The sequence below is a fragment of the Gorilla gorilla genome, chromosome 15 (genome assembly GCF_029281585.2).
Source record: "Gorilla gorilla gorilla isolate KB3781 chromosome 15, NHGRI_mGorGor1-v2.1_pri, whole genome shotgun sequence".
NCBI classification, from domain to species: domain Eukaryota; kingdom Metazoa; phylum Chordata; class Mammalia; order Primates; family Hominidae; genus Gorilla; species Gorilla gorilla.
In genome coordinates, this window is record NC_073239.2 from 31,486,511 (window position 1) to 31,503,765 (window position 17,255).

General features: G+C 36.7%; 1 long non-coding RNA gene across 4 annotated transcripts in view; it reads left to right on the top strand.

Annotated features, from left to right (window-relative positions):
- Nucleotides 1-5,450: 5,450 nt before the first annotated feature.
- The window catches only part of LOC109023193 (uncharacterized), a 60,440-nt gene continuing 48,635 nt past the window's right edge, over nt 5,451-17,255 (top strand). For all 4 annotated transcript variants that reach the window (XR_008671314.2, XR_002002566.3, XR_008671313.2 and 1 more), the window contains exons 1-3: nt 5,451-5,550; nt 5,910-5,970; nt 16,182-16,322. This is a non-coding gene — a long non-coding RNA (uncharacterized lncRNA). The remainder of the gene's footprint in view (nt 5,551-5,909; nt 5,971-16,181; nt 16,323-17,255) is intronic.

Sequence of the window (17,255 nt, forward strand, 5' to 3'; positions counted from 1 at the left end):
ATGTGAGAAGGGTGGACCCTCTTTCCAGTCAACCATTCAACTGCTGAAAATGATATTAAAAAAAATCTCCGGAAATTGTCTTAAGGCATACAGCAAATGGAAATCATTTAGTCCAGAAAATCTACTAAATCTCACTAAGGACATCAAGAGCCTGGGGCAATTGAGCCATGAATTTGCTCACATACCATCACTTCCCCCAGGCCCCAGATCAATATGATGGAAGCTCTACTGCAGGCATGTGCAGCTGAGACCAAAATTCTTCTCTACCTAGCTGCCAGCTAGAGACATATAGAACTAACAGACATCTATAGAACACTCACTCAATAAAAGCAGAATATTCTTCTCTAGTGCACATGGAACATTTTCCAGGAGAGCCCATATGCTAGGCCATAAACAACATGGGTATTAACCATAGGAAAAGGTCAAGAGAATTGTAAAGAAAGCAATTCTGACTTCACTAAACCCCTGAACCAACCCCAGCAGCCACCTACTTATAGATTTCTTGTTATGAGCTGAAAATAAACATCTTTTTATTAATCTGCTGTTAGTAAGGATTTCTATTTCTTGTTGAAAGCTGAAAGTATTCATAAAAAATTCTATTGCTATACCGGAAAGAGGAGAAGATGGTGCTTAAAATTTTGGCAGGAGATTGAGGCTTTTTACAAAAGAATATGCTTTTTTCTTCCCCACATACACCATTCGATTAGGACAATGTTAGAAGTCACTTGCACTATGGCCATCCACAATCTCACTTAATAGTATGCACAGCCTGACAGTAGAGCAGCCCAGTCATTCACCCTTATTGCTCAGGCTCTCAGTGTGCATGTGTAATGATGTCTAATCCTTCCTGTTTGTTTTCAAAGGCTCTCAACTTGTAGTTTAAAGCCTTGAATAATGATCTAAAAATCACTTTTAATTTGGTCGACAAACTGAAAAAAAATTAGAGTCGATACCAGAAAGTGGTAAACATCTTTCCTAGTCTCTTCCCATAAACTCTTACACTGGATCTCAAAGTGTAGTCCCCAAGCCAGCTGCATCAACATCATCTGAGAACTTGTTAGAAATGCAAATTCTCAGGCCCCCACAGACCTTCTGAACCACTTGCTCAGAGTTTGAGAGTCCCTGCCTACAGCACAGAGCCATATCAGGTGATGCACTCTCTCCTCCTACTCTTACGCTTTTCTTTCTTCCCATCTTCTTCCAGTATCTAGCTTTTCCCCTCTCTTCTGTCAGGGTTAAAAGCCTGCAGATAGTATCCAAATCCATCATCTGATCTCATTAATTATCAGGATGATTGCTGGCCCCACTCTAAGGCTCACGGGAGATTCTCCACTTCCGTATCATAATACATAACCCAAAAGCCCACGCCCCAAATATTTAACCACAGACTGTCAAAACCAGGAGGTAAGTAGAGTAAAAGGTCCTATATGTCTGTCCCCATCCTAAGTAAAGACATGGAACCTCTTTCTTCATTTAATCCACCCTTAATCATGGGCCCTTCCTCTAATTTTTCCTTCCTTCCCCCTCTTATCTCTTCACCTAGTACTCAGTCAACTCACTTCATGTTCAAAATAGCTCTCACTGTCAACTCTACCTCATTTCAAACTCCAATTATTATCTTTACTCTGTCTAAACTTCACACTGTCTATTTTCATTTCTTTTAGCCAGCAGAATGAAAGCTGAGCATCGATGAGCTGTGTGTATATATCCTAGAGATTCAGCCTAGTTATCTTGTGTTAAAGACAATGTATTATTGTTTCATCCATTTTTAATCAGCCCTCACTGCAGTGAAAAATGTCCTTTTTGAAGAAGTGATCTCAGTGTGAACCACCCCCAACCCTGGTTACGTTTTACTAACCTCTAATTAATGTACATATTCACAAGGTTGTTTTTATATGCTTCTCACTGTGTATCCCCTAGCAGATTTTTTAACAGATATTTCTCATGTATTTTTCTGATTACTTGAAGACTTTTAAAAATCTGACTTTGGTTATATGTTCATTAAAATGTCATGCAGCACTATCCTTCCAACTAGAGACAAAAAGGTAATGAAAGACAAACGAAAGCCAAGAGACTCCTCAGCCTGGGTGTACAGTAGAGTTCACCCCAATTACAATAAAGTATCCCTCATTTAAGCACCTAAAAAACAAGTTTAAACAGTACTATAGAACAGACGTCTCTCCTCAGGAGTGGCAGCCATTTGAAAAAAGATTTGAAGAGTATAATGGAAGTAATGCCTACATGTGTCTCTATTTACTGTTCTATGAACAAAGTTGCACTCTGCCAACTTTTATATTCTTCTTTTTTCCTTGGTACTGATATTTCTCTATTTTTATTTTATTTTGTTGTTTGAAGCCACCACAAATCCTTCTTGGAAAAAGCATCATAAAACCAATGATTTATTCTTAAAAAGAGTTTCAGTAGCATATTTGTTACTTTTAGTAATATTAAAGTGATAATAATAGAATAACTTATATAGTGCTTTTAACTTTTCTATGCATTTCATTAACATTTTTCCATGGATTCTTACAGTAAATCCAAGAGCAGGAATTTTTAAATTTTAACAATAAGGAATTAAAATTTAGAGATGTAAGTCTCTCAAGGTCATTCATTTAGATATTATTAACAATAACAAAAACAACAGCAGCAGCGGCTCATTATATTTGCAGATTGCTAAATAGGACTTAAACTAAGGACCACCGACTCCGATTCCTACGCTATTTTCTCTAGTCACAACATACCTCTCCAGCACCTATGAGAAAAAGTAACTAATGTACTTAGAATTATCAGGAAGGAGAAATGATTAAAGCCCAAGCCAATGATACACATCATCAGTCACTAGCATACACCTGAATATTCACATAGCTGCTCATTTCTCTATTTAAGAAAGTCTAATAAAGAAAGAAGTTAACAAAAAAAGAGCCTAAATAACCAAAGAAATCCTAAGCAAAAAGAACAAAGCCAGAGGCATCACATTGTCCAAATTTAAACTATACTATAAGGCTACAGTAATCAAAACAGCATGGTGCTGGTTAAAAAAAAAAACAAAAAACAAAAAAAAAAAACAGCAGACACATAGACCAATAAAACAAACTAGAAAGCCCAGAAATAAAGTCACACACTCACGACCATCTGATCTTTCACAAAGATGCAGAAAGGACACCCTATTCCATAAATGGTGCTGAGATAGGTTGTTAACCATACGCAGAAAAATGAAATTAGACACTCGTCTTTCACCAGATACAAAAATTAACTCAAGATGTATTAAAGATTTAAATGTAAGACCTCAAACTATAAGAATCCCAGAAAAAAAAAAAACCTAGGAAACACCTTTCTGAACATTGGCCTTGGGAAATAATTTATGACTAAGTCTTTGAAAGCAAAATTTAGTAAGTGGGACCTAATTAAACTAAAAAGCTTTTGAACAGCAAAAGAAACTATCAACAGGGTAAAAGAAAACCTACAGAATGAGAGAGGAACTTAAACAATTGAACAAGAAAAAGTCAAATAACCCCATTTTTAAAAATGGGCAAAGGTATGCACAGACACTTCTCAAAAGAAGACATACATATTAGCCAACAAACATGGAAAGTATTCAACATCACTAATAATCAGAGAAATGCAAATCAAAACCACAGTGAGATATCATCTCACACTAGTCAGAATGGCTATTACTAAAAGGTCAAAAAATAACAGGTGCTGGTAAAGTTGCTGGGAAAAAGGGAACACTTAAACACTGCTGGTAGGAATGTAAATTTGTTCAGCCACAGTTTGAAGACTTCTCAAAGAATTTAAAGAAGAACTGCCATTTAACCCAGCAACCCAATTACTGGGTATATATTCAAAATAAAATAAGTCATTCTACCATAAAGTTACATACACTTGGATGTTCATTGCAGTACTATTCACAATAGCAAGGATATGAAATCAACCTAGGTATCCATCAGTGGTGGACTGGATAAAGAAAAGGTGGCACACATACATCACAGAATACCATGCAGCCATAAAAAAGAGTGAAATCATGTCCTCTGCAGTGACATGAATGCAGCTGAAAGCCATTATCCTAAGTGAATTATCACAAGACTAGAAAACCAAATCCCACATGTTTTCACTTATAAGTAGGAGCTAAACATTGGGTATTCGTGGACATAAAGATGGCAACAAAAGAAACTGGAGGCTGCTAAAGGGGAGGGAAGGAGGCAGAAAAGGGTTGAATAACTATTGTATGCTCACCATTTGATTGACGGAATCACTCACACCCCAAACCTCAGCATCACACAATATACCCAGGTAACAATCCTGCACATATACCCCTTGAATCTAAAATAAATATTGAAATTATTTTAAAGAGAGATTGAGGTTCAGTGGTAGGACAAAATAATAGAAAAATCAGTGGCTCAAGATCCACCTAGTAGGTAGAGCCAAGACTAATTACTATTCTTATCACATGCTGGGAATGCACCATTACTTCCACTTGAACCTATTCTTTTCTGTCTTCCACTCTAACATACAAACTTGGAGTAGGTCATTGAGTTCTATGAACCTTGGTAGTGTCGCCTGTAAACTAACGTTATTGGACTAGATGATCTCTAAGCTCCCTATTCTAATGGCCCCTGCTTCCATAAATAAGAGGTGAGCAGGTTCTTTTAACAATTCTTGAAAAGTAACAAGTGAGAAAGCAATGCTCAGAGATCATCAAGTTGGGCTTGATCAACCCTAGCTAATGATTACCACACTTTAGTGTGCAGCAAAATCATCTGTAGTATGCTTAGGATTCAGGCTACGTATGTGGGGAATATAGCAGAGTTATGTGTATAAGAATTACTTCAATCTCAGTGTTTTAAATTCTCAACTGAGGAGCAAAAGGTCTCAGCCTTTTTATATAGGGCCTTCTCTCTCCAAATAGATGAAAAAGTTCCAGAAGTACCCACATGTACCATTTAAATGGCCCCTAATCCTCATCAGGATTGGACCTCTTATAAAAATCACTTTTTCAGTCTCCAAGGGAGGGATTAGTAAGGGAAGAGTTCACCAAACACCATGAAAGCAACTCCTTACAGCTCAGGTCTGGGATCCTCCAGTGATGCTGGTCTCGGGCCTCTGTCCCCCTACAGGTGCTCATTTGGGATCATTGACTGTTAGCCCTGGGATGTGTGTGGCTTATCATTCTCTCCAGTTAGTAGAAAAATGCTTTCCCTTTTCCTGTCCAATTTTATAAGATTATCTCAGAGTAAAGCTGTTTTGAACCCAGACAATAGTGGGGTTTTTCTGTTTGTTTTTTCCCACCCCTCATGAGACTTATGCAGTTATGTTTATCTTCCTTGAGCACCTAGAGCTCATTGGTGGTGGAGGGCATCTTACGGCATAGGTGGCCTCTCAGAGTCTCAGCAAGGTCACTCTTTTCCATATGTAATAATGAGCCATTGTTCTGTTCATCATGATCTCATAGAGCCTTTTCTTTTTCTCAGGTCTCATTTACTTCCTCTTTTTTTTTTTCCTTTTCCTTTTCCTATACCTTCCTTTGGTCCTTATAAGTATCCAAATTGCCCTGTAAGTATGAATTTTACAATAATGTCCTCAATTTGGTATATCAAGACTGATCTTAGTAGTTTCCTTGCACTAGGCACGTTCAGCTTAAAAACAAAAAGTGCAATCTATTTTCAATAGGAATAGATAACGTCGTCCAAAAGCCTGAGGATAACAGTTAAACCCATTGAAAATCACTAAAAAGCCCTTTAAAGGCTACTATTTTCTTTAATGACATTTTTTCTTAGTGTTGGATGCCCCCTACCACCAGACAATTGGTAATAGGATTGCAACTGGTATAGGGAAGGTGGAGGGACTGAGGAGAAAAGAGAAATTGAATTTATGTGTCTCCTTCTTAGCACAGCCTCAAATTTCTTTTTCAGAAAATAACTTCTGCACATACAGCATTAGGAAGCAGTGTTTCCCAACCACTACATTTGAATGGTGAGTACCCAACCCAGAGGTCTCAGGAACCTACTAGATTCCCAACTCTGTCATGATTTTGCACCAAAGGGCACTTAACTTATTTGTGGATGTAAAATGAAGAGAAAGACGCCTGCCCATCAGAAGTCAGCACCATGCTCCAGGCATAGGGCTTCAAAAAAACACAGAAGATTCAAAAATGAGGATTGTCATCTCAGAGAAGTTTATGAAATTATTAAAATTTGCAAAACAATTTTAATCCTATCCAGGGGTCAGGAGCTGCTCATCTTCCATCTGAGGGACTGGGCCAGGGACAGTTTTATCGAATGTGAATCTAGGCATTGCACCTCCATACATGACCATCAATGTTTACAGTTTTCTTTTCTGCATTTACTCTGGTTTCACCTTTCATATGGGACTCCTCTGATCTTCAATTCTCTCCCAACTCATGTCTTACCAGGCTGGCTCTAACATCTGATAACTGACATCATCTGGCCCTATAACTTCTCTCTCTCATGAATAGGCAGTCAAGGTCTGGCATATCCTGACTTCTGTAATCAATTGTTGTGATGAAAAAATTCATTTGAACAAACATAGAAGTGTCAGAAACATTTTTAGGAAGGCAGAACCGACCCTGGAAACAGAATAGGAAATGATGACAACATGCCAACTCGAAAATAATGTAAGTTATTCTACAAATAAAACCTAGTCAACATGAACAAATGACTCAACTGTTGCTCCCAACAATAGCTGTAGAAAAAATTTTTTAAATGTTGAAAATATAAATATTTGGGTAATTACCCACTGCCATTACTCCACACAGTGTCTGGATTTTCAGCTTTACCTTCCAGTCAGATGAAAGATTCTTGAACTGGTATGTGAGTTCCGCATCTTCTTTTTAGGAGAACTATTTAGACAATGGTCAACTTACAAAGAAATTGCCACTACTCCTGTGTGAAAAAAGGGCACACAGGAGAAGTAGTGGCAATTTCTTTATAAGTTAAGAGGAACTCTGCTAGTTGAGAGGAACTGCTCAAGTGTCTCTTAACTAGCAGACTTTCCTGGACTGCCTGAATCCCTGTCTGCCGTAAGAAGAGAATTTCAAAATGAACTGGTGCTCTTGGAGAGTTCCTGGGTTCAGAAGCGAGGAAACGGAAGAAGTTTCAAGACCTATGTGTATCAATTACTAATTTTTTTTGCAATTAAATCAAAAACTCTGGTAACAAAAAACATTTGTTTCCTTAGCAAGAAATTCAACAGGAGGACTGAGAGAAAGGCCCCAATTTAGCAACCGGGAACCCAGAATCAAATAGGTTCAGCGGACTTCAGTAGAATGGTCAGGGTAGAGACCATGTTGCAATGGGTTGTCTAAGAATAAGCAGTTTTTTTTTTAAAGTGCAGAGATAAATTATATACTCTAGACCTTAAACAACTTAAAAGACACACAAATGGCCAACAAGTATATGAAAAAAATGTTCAACATCACTAATCAACAGAGAAATGCAAATCAAAAACACAAGAGGTATGATCTCAGCCCCTATTATCAAAAAATAAAAACTAATGAATGCTGGCAAGGATGCAGAGAAACGGAAAACTTATATGTGTTTAGTAGGACTTATACTAGCAAAGCTACTACAGAAGACAGTAAGTGGTTCCTCAAAAAACTGCAAATAGGGCTACCACATAATCCAGCAATCCCACTACCGGGGCATTTATCCAAAGGAAAGAAAATCAGTGTAACAAAGAGACCTCTTCACTCTCATTTTTATTACAGAACTATTCACAATAGACAAGATATGGAATCAACCTAGGGTCTAACAACAGATGGCTGGATAAAGAAGATGTGGTATATACACACAGTGGAATACTATCAGCCATTAGAAAAAGAGGTTGAATTGGACTTACAGTTCCACATGGCTGGGGAGGCCTCAGAATCATGGCAGGAGGCAAAAGGCACTTCTTAATGGCGGCGCAGCAAGAGAGAATAAGGAGGAAGCAAAAGTGGAAACCCCTGATAAACCTATCAGATTTCATGAGACTTATTCACCACCACAAGAACAGCACAGGAAAGACCAGCCCCCATGATTCAGTACCTCACCCTGGGTCCCTCCCAAAACACATGAGAATTCTGGGTGATACAATTAAAATTGAGATTTGAATGGGAACATGGCCAAACCATATCATGTACATATATGACATTTCATGGATGGAACTGGAGGACATTATGTCAAGTGAAATAAGCCAGGAACAAAAAGTTAAACACCACATGTTCTCATTCATATGTGGAAGCTAAAAAAAGTTAACCTCATAGAGGTAAAAAGTAGAACAGAGGATACTAGAGGCTAAGAAGTGTAGGGGAAAAGGGATGGGAGGTAGGGAGAGATTTGTTAAAGGATACGAAATTATACCTAGATAGGAGGACTAAGTTCTAAAATTCTATAGCACTGTAGGTAACTATAGTTAATAACAATATAAAGGTTCAAATAGCTACAAGGAGGATATTGAATGCTCCTAACACAAAGAAATGATAAATATTTGAAATGATGGATATGCTAATTACTCCAATCTTATCATTACACATTGTTTGTATTGTCATATCACTACGTACCCCATAAATATGTATGATTATCCATTTAAAATTTTTTTAATTTAAAAAATAGAAGAAAAAACCTTAGCTTTAGAATTTGGCAGAGTTGCAGAGACAAGAAAAATTTCCCAAAAGGTATCTATAGATATTAAAAAACATTACAGAAGATTAAAAAGGGAAAGGGTAGGTTTTACAGTAAAATAATTTAGGGATATACAGAGTAAGCAAAGGTAAGCAGATGTCTTTTCATTACTGCAGAACTTCTCAGCACCTTTAACAAGCTACTGTGAGTTCTAAATATTCAAAAGGAAGTTAATAGTATATGAATGACTCAAATTTATTTGACGAAATGATTCTTTTTTCCACTGAGTACCTCCTAAAACTAGTGTTTAGAAGAGAGGCTATGGAAAACATGGCTTAAAGGATAGAGGATACCATTTTATAACCAGGTAGAAACTGGAAGTAAAAAAGGAGAGATTAAAGAAGCATTAAGGGATACCTGATGGGAGAAGGGCTCAGAAAGTATAAGAAGGGATGTGGCAAAAGTGAACAGGTGGAGGCTAGAAGGGTGCTTCTTCCTCAGCTGTCTGAGAGGCATAAAGAGAGAGGGAGAGAAAAAAGTGTCAGCACATCTACACAGAGCAAAGGGAGTGGAGGAAATTCACAGGGGAAGACTTCATTCTTTTCACACAAGAAAAGGTTAGATGTGCATAAAGGACAAAGGGCAGGGCTGACTAAGGGAAAGAGAAATATAAAGCCATCAGGGCCTGGGAAGGGGCACCAAGAACAAGGAATAAGTGAAGAAAGGGAGATGGGACAATATCAATTTCAAAAATATGCTTTTATTAACTGTCAAGATTGTAATTATGCATAAGCTTTGACCTAAAATTTTATTTTAATGGCATTTACTCCATATATATATATACACATATATATGTGTATATACACGTATATATATATATACACATATACTTGTATAAGTCTGTAGTTACAAGCCCTAGGATGTTTATTAAAACACCGTTTACAGTAGCAGAAAATTTTTAAAAACATCTACATGTAAATTACTTAAGGATAGTTAATAAATTAGCCCACATTCTTATATCAGAACAGTAGATAGGCAGACAATAAGAATATACTGACTTGAAAAGATGTCTAAGATATTTTATTAAGTGAAGAAATCAATTTATAGAACAATATGTATAACATGAACCCATGTGAAATAAGACTGTGTGTGTGTGTGTGTGTGCGCGTGTGCACATGCGTGCACACAAAAAATGTCTGGTGGTTGCATGTCTAAGTACATAGTTCTGGGCTATGGTTTTGGCGGAACTCAGGCTGGAAAAAAAGGAGGAATTTTTACCTTTTACTTCATATCCTTCTGTTTGGACATTTTTACAGTAAGCACATACTGCATTTATAGTTGTTACAGTTTGTTCCTTTCTGGATCTGCACTCTTGAGACCCTCCTCCTTCTCCCCTGCAGCACGACTTTGCCTCCCAGCTCCCAAAAATCAAGGGCAGGCTGTACTCTCCTGATGTGACTCAGGCCCTCCTGGACCTCAGGGCCTCATGAAAGAGCGTTTGCTTAGATTTACTGATAATTTCACTTTGTGACTTCACTTTGTGGCCAATCCTTTCTGGCTCTCTGATCTTCAGACCACAAAAATGTCATCCAGCTCTAAGTTTGATCCCAATTCTACGCAGACTAGAAAGGGCATGCTGGGACAATGACAAAACATTAATTTTGGGGGCAAACAAGCTTTGTTTCGAATAAATAACATAGAATGAATTCCTGGAACATAAGTGTGTTATGTTCACCATAAGTGTGTTATGTAAGTCCAGCCTGATCACATAATACTAAAAAATCAGTAAAAATACCGATTTGAAATTATTTTTATAGAAACCTGATTTTACCTGAACTTCCCTATTATTTTTTCTATGGACTCAAAATTCTTCTCTCATTTTTATTTTATTTATTTTCAAGGAGAAATTCATTGTCCGATATTCACTTTTCAGAAAATCCAGTCAAAATTTGCTTACAAGCCTTGCAGATGTTTCTTATAACCACTAGGGGTCAGACTACTACATTAGTAAAAGTCAAACCCAACTTGAAACGTGGTATTAATTGGTTGAGGATCAGGCTGACATTCTCCTGCATAAGAACAGAAGACTGACCATTTAAATTAAACATTTTATAAAGGAGATAATGAGAAAGAATGCATTTGACAAGAGAGACTCAGAAAGTTGAAACTATCATATATAATAAATATAATATAGTAAAGATATTTCATCCTTAATAAAAATTTCAATTATTCACTTGCTCATTCTCATTGGCAAGATATTACTCCAGTCTAAGTGGGCTCAGATCAGAGGATTAATCATTGAACTGGGCAAATGTTAAGAGAGCAGAAACAACTAAAATCATGAAACTGTCAGCAAAAAAGAAGAAATCCTCATTTATAAAGGATAAACCACATGACTAGCAGAGGATTGAGATGAACGGCAGAAACATTTTTCCAATGGATTTCAGCCATGGTAACAATAAATCTGAGTCATCTCACAGCAATGGGTGTATTCAGGAGTGTGGGCAGAGGGCAGCTCTGGACTGGGCCCCTGTTCCACTCGCAGCTCTGCCACAAATTGACCCTGTGGTCCTGAACACACTCCTTCTCTTCTCCTGATCTCAAAATGTCATGAGTAAGATTACATGATTTATAAAGAATCTTCAGGCCTTAAAATTAAACAGATTTATCTAATAATATTGTTACATAAAAGGTAAGAAAGTGAGGGGAAAACTTGCCAAGATTTAAGTTTTAACAAAAATTTTACAAATGAGGGCATTCACTCTCAAGATACATTATTACAAATTGTGTTTTTTAGAAATGGAACAAACTGAGATCATAGACCATATTTGCTGTCAGACAAAGTAATAAAAAGTCAAAATTTATTTACATTTTTAATGATAGTGTTTTGAAGTAAATACTCTAAGTGTATATGTAAACATATATGCAGGTTATTCCCTGGAATGATAAACAAATTAAAAAGTGGTTACCTGTTGGGGGTGGGGTAGAATTAAATGGATATGGATAGTGTGGCTATAAGAATATAAGGTTTGCTTCTTCATATATTGTTTTGATGTTTCTGTGATTGTATTACATGATGTATTACATTTTTTAAATTTTGAATATATCCATTGCCTATTCAAATTTTTTAAAAATTACTTTTAAACTTTATACATAGGACAAAAATGTGGGCCAATACAAAAATAAACACAACTGAATATGAACATCCTCCATGATTTGAATGGGGGTTAGAAATGACACAGGGATATTCGTTACTAATATAAGTTGGCAATACAACAGTGATACTGTGTTTTAAATGGGCTGCATCAAAATACCTCAACCAAATTGGTCACATCTTAATGGTTGTATATAAAGATTTTATTTGGTAGATTTTTCACCTGTGCCCCAAACCCTCACTGAGCTGCTTATACCTCATATGACACCAAATCAGGAGAAGGAAGAAGTTCCTCCCTCCCCCTTTTTTCTTTACATACACACATGCATGCACACACAGGCACACACTGGCTTGTGTGTCAATGAATATGAATATATGCAAATAAACAATGGAGATGGTTACAGGGAAATTGATTCTGCAAATTGCTAACCTAACTCACAGCCTTCTCAATATACAGGTCAAATGTAATTTCTATCAAAATTCCAGCAAGAGAATTTGTAGATGTAGACAAGATTATTGTAAAATATATATGGAAAGGCAAAGGAACTAGAATAGCTACAACCATTTTGATAAAGAATAAAGCAAGAAGAATTACTCTACTTGATTTCAAATTATATAGCTACAGTATTCAAGGCTATATGGTGATAAAATAGACACACAAATTGATGGAACAGAATGGAGAACCCAAAATAGACCCATACAAATATGTGCAGTTACTTTTTCACAAAGGTGCAAAAACAATTCAATGGAGGAACGATAACTTTTCAACAATGGTGCTGAAACAATTGGACATCCGTAAGCCAAAAAGATTAATGTGGCCCTAAGCTTCAACATCAAATTAAAATTAACCCAAAAAGTATTAGCCTGAGCAACATGGTGAAACCTCATCTCTAAAAAAAAGTACAAAAGATTAGCCAGGCATTATGGCATGTGCCTGTGGTACCAGCTACTTAGGAGGCTGAGGTGGGAGGATGGCTTGAATGTAGGAAGTCAAGGCTGCACCCCAGCCTGGATGGCAGGGCAAGGCGCTGTCCCAAAAAAAAAAAAAAAAAAAAGGATTAAAGATTTAAGTGAAATTTTAAAACTATAAAACTTTTAGAAAAAAGTAATAAGAGAAACTCTTCAGAATCTAAGACTAAAGAATTTTTAGATTTGACACCAAAATCATGCCATAAAAGAAAAGATTGATAAATTGGATTTCATCAAAATTTCATACTTTTTACAAAAAATTAGCCGGGCATGGTAGTGGACGCCTATAGTCCCAACTACTCTGGAGGCTGAGGCAGGAGAATGATGTGAACCCAGGAGGCGGAGCTTGCAGTGAGCCGAGGTCACGCCACTGCACTCCAACCTGGGCGACAGAGTGAGACTCCATCTCAAAAAAAAAAAAAAAAATTCACACTTTTGCTCTGTAAAAGGTTCTGTTGAAAGGATGAAGAGACAAGCTTCAGACTAAGAGAAAATATTTGCAAAAATGTATCTGGCAAAGGACTGGTATCTATAATACATAAACTATTCTAAAAACTTAACAAGGAAAAACCCAATTAGAAAATGAGCAAAAGACATAAACAGACATACTAGTGAAGAGGATATACAGGTGGCAAATAAGTACATTATAGGACATTTCACATCATTAACTGGCAGGGAAATGTAAATTAAAACTACAATGAGATATCATTACACACCTATTAGACTGGCTAAAATAAAAAATTGTGACAACACCAAATACAGACAAAAATGTGTAGAAACTGGATCACTCATACATTGCTGGTGGGAATGTAAAATGCTACAGACACTCTGGAGATTATTTTGGCAGCTTCCTATAAAACTAAATATGCAGCTGTCATCCAACCCAAGAACAGAATGGAGAACCCAAAATAGACCAACTTTTAGTTGCGGGGGGCGGGAAGGGGGTGGTAAAAAACTTCCATCCATAAAAAAACCTATACATGGATTTTTTTAGCTACTTTATTTGTAATAGCCTAAAATTGCGTACAGCCCTGATGTCCTTCCATGAGTGAACAGTTATACAAAATCTGGTATATCCATACATGCAATACTGCTCAGCAAGTAAAAGGAGTGAACTATTGATACACACAACAACTTGAATGAATGTCCGGAGAATTATGGTGAGCCCAAAAAGCCAATCCCAAAAGGTTAGGTACTGTATGAGCCCATTTATATAACATTCTTGAAATGACAAAATAATAGAAATGGAGAACAGGTTGGTGATTTCCCGAGGCTAAGAATGAGGTTGGGAATGTGTGAGAAAGAAGGAAGAATACTATAAAAGAATGCTACAAGAATTTTCGTGATGAAAATTCTCTCCATCTTGACTGTATCAACGTCAATATCTTACTTGTAATATTGTACTAAAGTTCTGTAAGGTATTAGCATTGGAGGAAAGTAAGTAAGGATATGTGGGATTTCTCTATATTATTTCTTAGAACTGCGGGTAAATCTACAGTCATCTCAAAATGATTGTTTGGTTTTATATATATATATACTTATATATATGTGTGTGTAATTTTAATTTTATACCTATATAAATATGTTTATTTTACATAAACTACTTCTAGAAGAATAATATAAACTATGACCTCGAGTTGTTATGGAAATGAGGATTATAGTAGCTATGCATATTTTTTCCTTGCTGGATGTGCATGTGTGTGTATGTACAAATTATTAAGTTATTACATACCAATTCCAAAGCTACTCTTCTCTCTGCCTTATGTTTCTGGAACTGAGACTTCACAAACCACACTTCTATTTTCCCAACTTAGGCTTTCCCTCTTAAGCTCCACCAACATAGGGAAACTAAAAGACAGAAGGAGAATAAAGGAACTTCCTCCTTCTCATTTGCTTCTTGTGGACTTCTCTGTTCCATGTCCGCCTGGGCATCACACAATAATAGGTCTTCTTCATCTGAGAGTATCAAGGCCTTCCAGTAGCCGCAGCTGAATCCAATTTGCATGTTTTCCAATCCTTGCAAAACCAGTCACATTGAATGGGTCTCAGCAAGCTTTTGCTATAAAGGACCACATAGAAAATATTTCAAGTTTTGCAGTCCATTCATTCGTATAGCAACTACTCAACTCTGCTGTTGTAGCAACAGGTGTAGATAATATTTAAATGAATATGCATGGCAAGTATAACTTTATTTTTGGACACTGGAATTTTAATCTTATATGAATTTCATGTGTCACAAAATATTGTCATCATTATAAGCGGAATTGTGCTCTCAAGAAGATATGTTTTACTTCTAACCTCCTATATCTGTGATTGTGACCTTATTTGGAAATGAGATCTCTGCAGATAATCAAATTAAGGTGAAGTCATTAGGGTGGCCCTAATCCAATATGACTGGTATCCTTTTTACTTTTTTTTTTTAGAAATGAGGTCTTGCTATGTTGCCCAGGCCAGTCTTGAATTCCTGGGCTCAAGTGATCCTTCTTCCTCCACCTCCGAAAGTGCTGCAATTACAGGCATGAGCCTTCATACCCAACCAAATGGTGCCCTTATAAGAGAAAAATGTCATGCAAAGACATGGACACAGAGAGGAGTCCGTTTTGTGAATGGAAGCCAAGATTGGAGCAATGTAGCCACAAGCCAAGGACTGATTGCCACCTCCAGAAACTAGAAAAAGTCAAAGAAGGATTCTATCTAGAATCTCCAGGAAATCATCGCCTTGTTGCTAACTCTATTTTGGATTTCTAGTTCCCAGAACTGTAAGAGAGTAAATTTCTGTTGTTTTAAGTCATGTAATTTGTGGTACTTTGTTACAGGTGGCCCTAGGAAACTAACACCCTTATTCTTTTATTTTTTAATCAATGTTTTAAAAATATAAAAACCATCCTTAACTCCCAGGTTATACAAAAAAAACAGGTAGTAGGCTGGGCAGGCCTATAGGCACCTGACCCCCACCTCAAAACATCAACATGTGCCAAGCAACGCCCATACAGTCTGAGTTTTAGACCTACACGACTAAATGTTAAGAATTTCAATCTCTTCCCTTTTCCTCCACCCTGAGGGAAAGGTAGATGCTTCTGTAATTGCTACTTATATTACACTTTGCTATTCTCTCTTTCCTTTTCAGTTACCTAGCTAATAATTGTATAACTAGTTAACAATTATTTATGTTAAATTTTCTCTTTTTAAAATAACAACTTTTTTTCCTGGCTGGATCCTGACGTAATTTTCTTTTTAAAAGATTATTCAAGATTTTATATGAAGTACATTGACCTTTAAGGCTTTTGGAACGCCATGGTAATTATTAAGTTTGATTTTAGGTAATTAAGTTTGATTTTAGGTAATTGAGACAACTCTTTGCAGAGCTGAAATCCCTGACACAAAAATTGCATACTTTATTTGTCACAAACTTTAATTAATAATCATTCTTGCTTTAATAGATTCATTCCTCTGAGGACCCTAAAGTACTTCAGAAAAACTAAAAAATGAATATCACGTTACACCAAAGAAGAAATGAAAGCTGCCAGTGTCTTCTGAAGTTAAACAGGCTCCTGTTCTTTGACCCAGCAATCCAATCCCAGGTACTTACCCAAGAGAAACAAAAACATGTATTTACAAAAAGACTTGTATAAAATGTTCAAAGCAGCTTTATTCATAATAGCCAAAATCTGAAACAACCCAAATGTCCATCAATAGGATAATGAATAAGCAAACTGAAATATAACCATATAATGAAATAGCATTCCATCAATAAAAAGGAATGAACTTCTGATACACAGAACAATGTGAATAAATTTTAGGGACATTATGTTGAATAAAAGAAAAGATACAAAAGAACATATGTAATTTTGTTTATATGAAGTCCAAGAACAGGTAAAAAGTAATCTATGATGAGGGAAAGCAGAAGAATGATTGACTTAGGGCACAAGAAGAATGTTGACTGGAAAGGGGCAGGAGGGAAGTTTTGGGGTGATAGAAATATATCCCAGTTGAGATAAGGATGAAAGAGGCTCATATATTTGTCAAAGCTTATCGATATGCACTTGTTTTTTGTTGTCGTTGTTGTTGTTGTTGTTGTTGTTGTTGTTGTTGTTGTTTAGATGAAGTCTCACTCTGTCACTCAGGCTGGAGTGCAATGGCACAATCACTGCTCACTGCAGCCTCAACCTCCAGGGTTCAAGTGATCCTCTCACCTCAGCCTTCCCAGTAGCTGGGACCACAGATGTGCACCACCAAACCCAGCTAATTCTTTTATTGTTTGTGGAGGTGGGATCTGCCTATGTTGCATAGGCTAGTCTCGAACACCTGGGCTCAAGCAAACCTCCCACCTCAGCCTCCCAAAGTGCTGGGATTACAGGTATCCGCCACTGCGTCCAGCCAATCTGCATTCTTAATAGGTGCATTCCACTTTATGTAAATTTTACTTTAAAATCTTAAGAATAAGTAAAAGAAAAAAAGGCATAGGTGAATCTCTAATTTTCAGATCTGAAATTCATAGATAACCTTTGGAATTA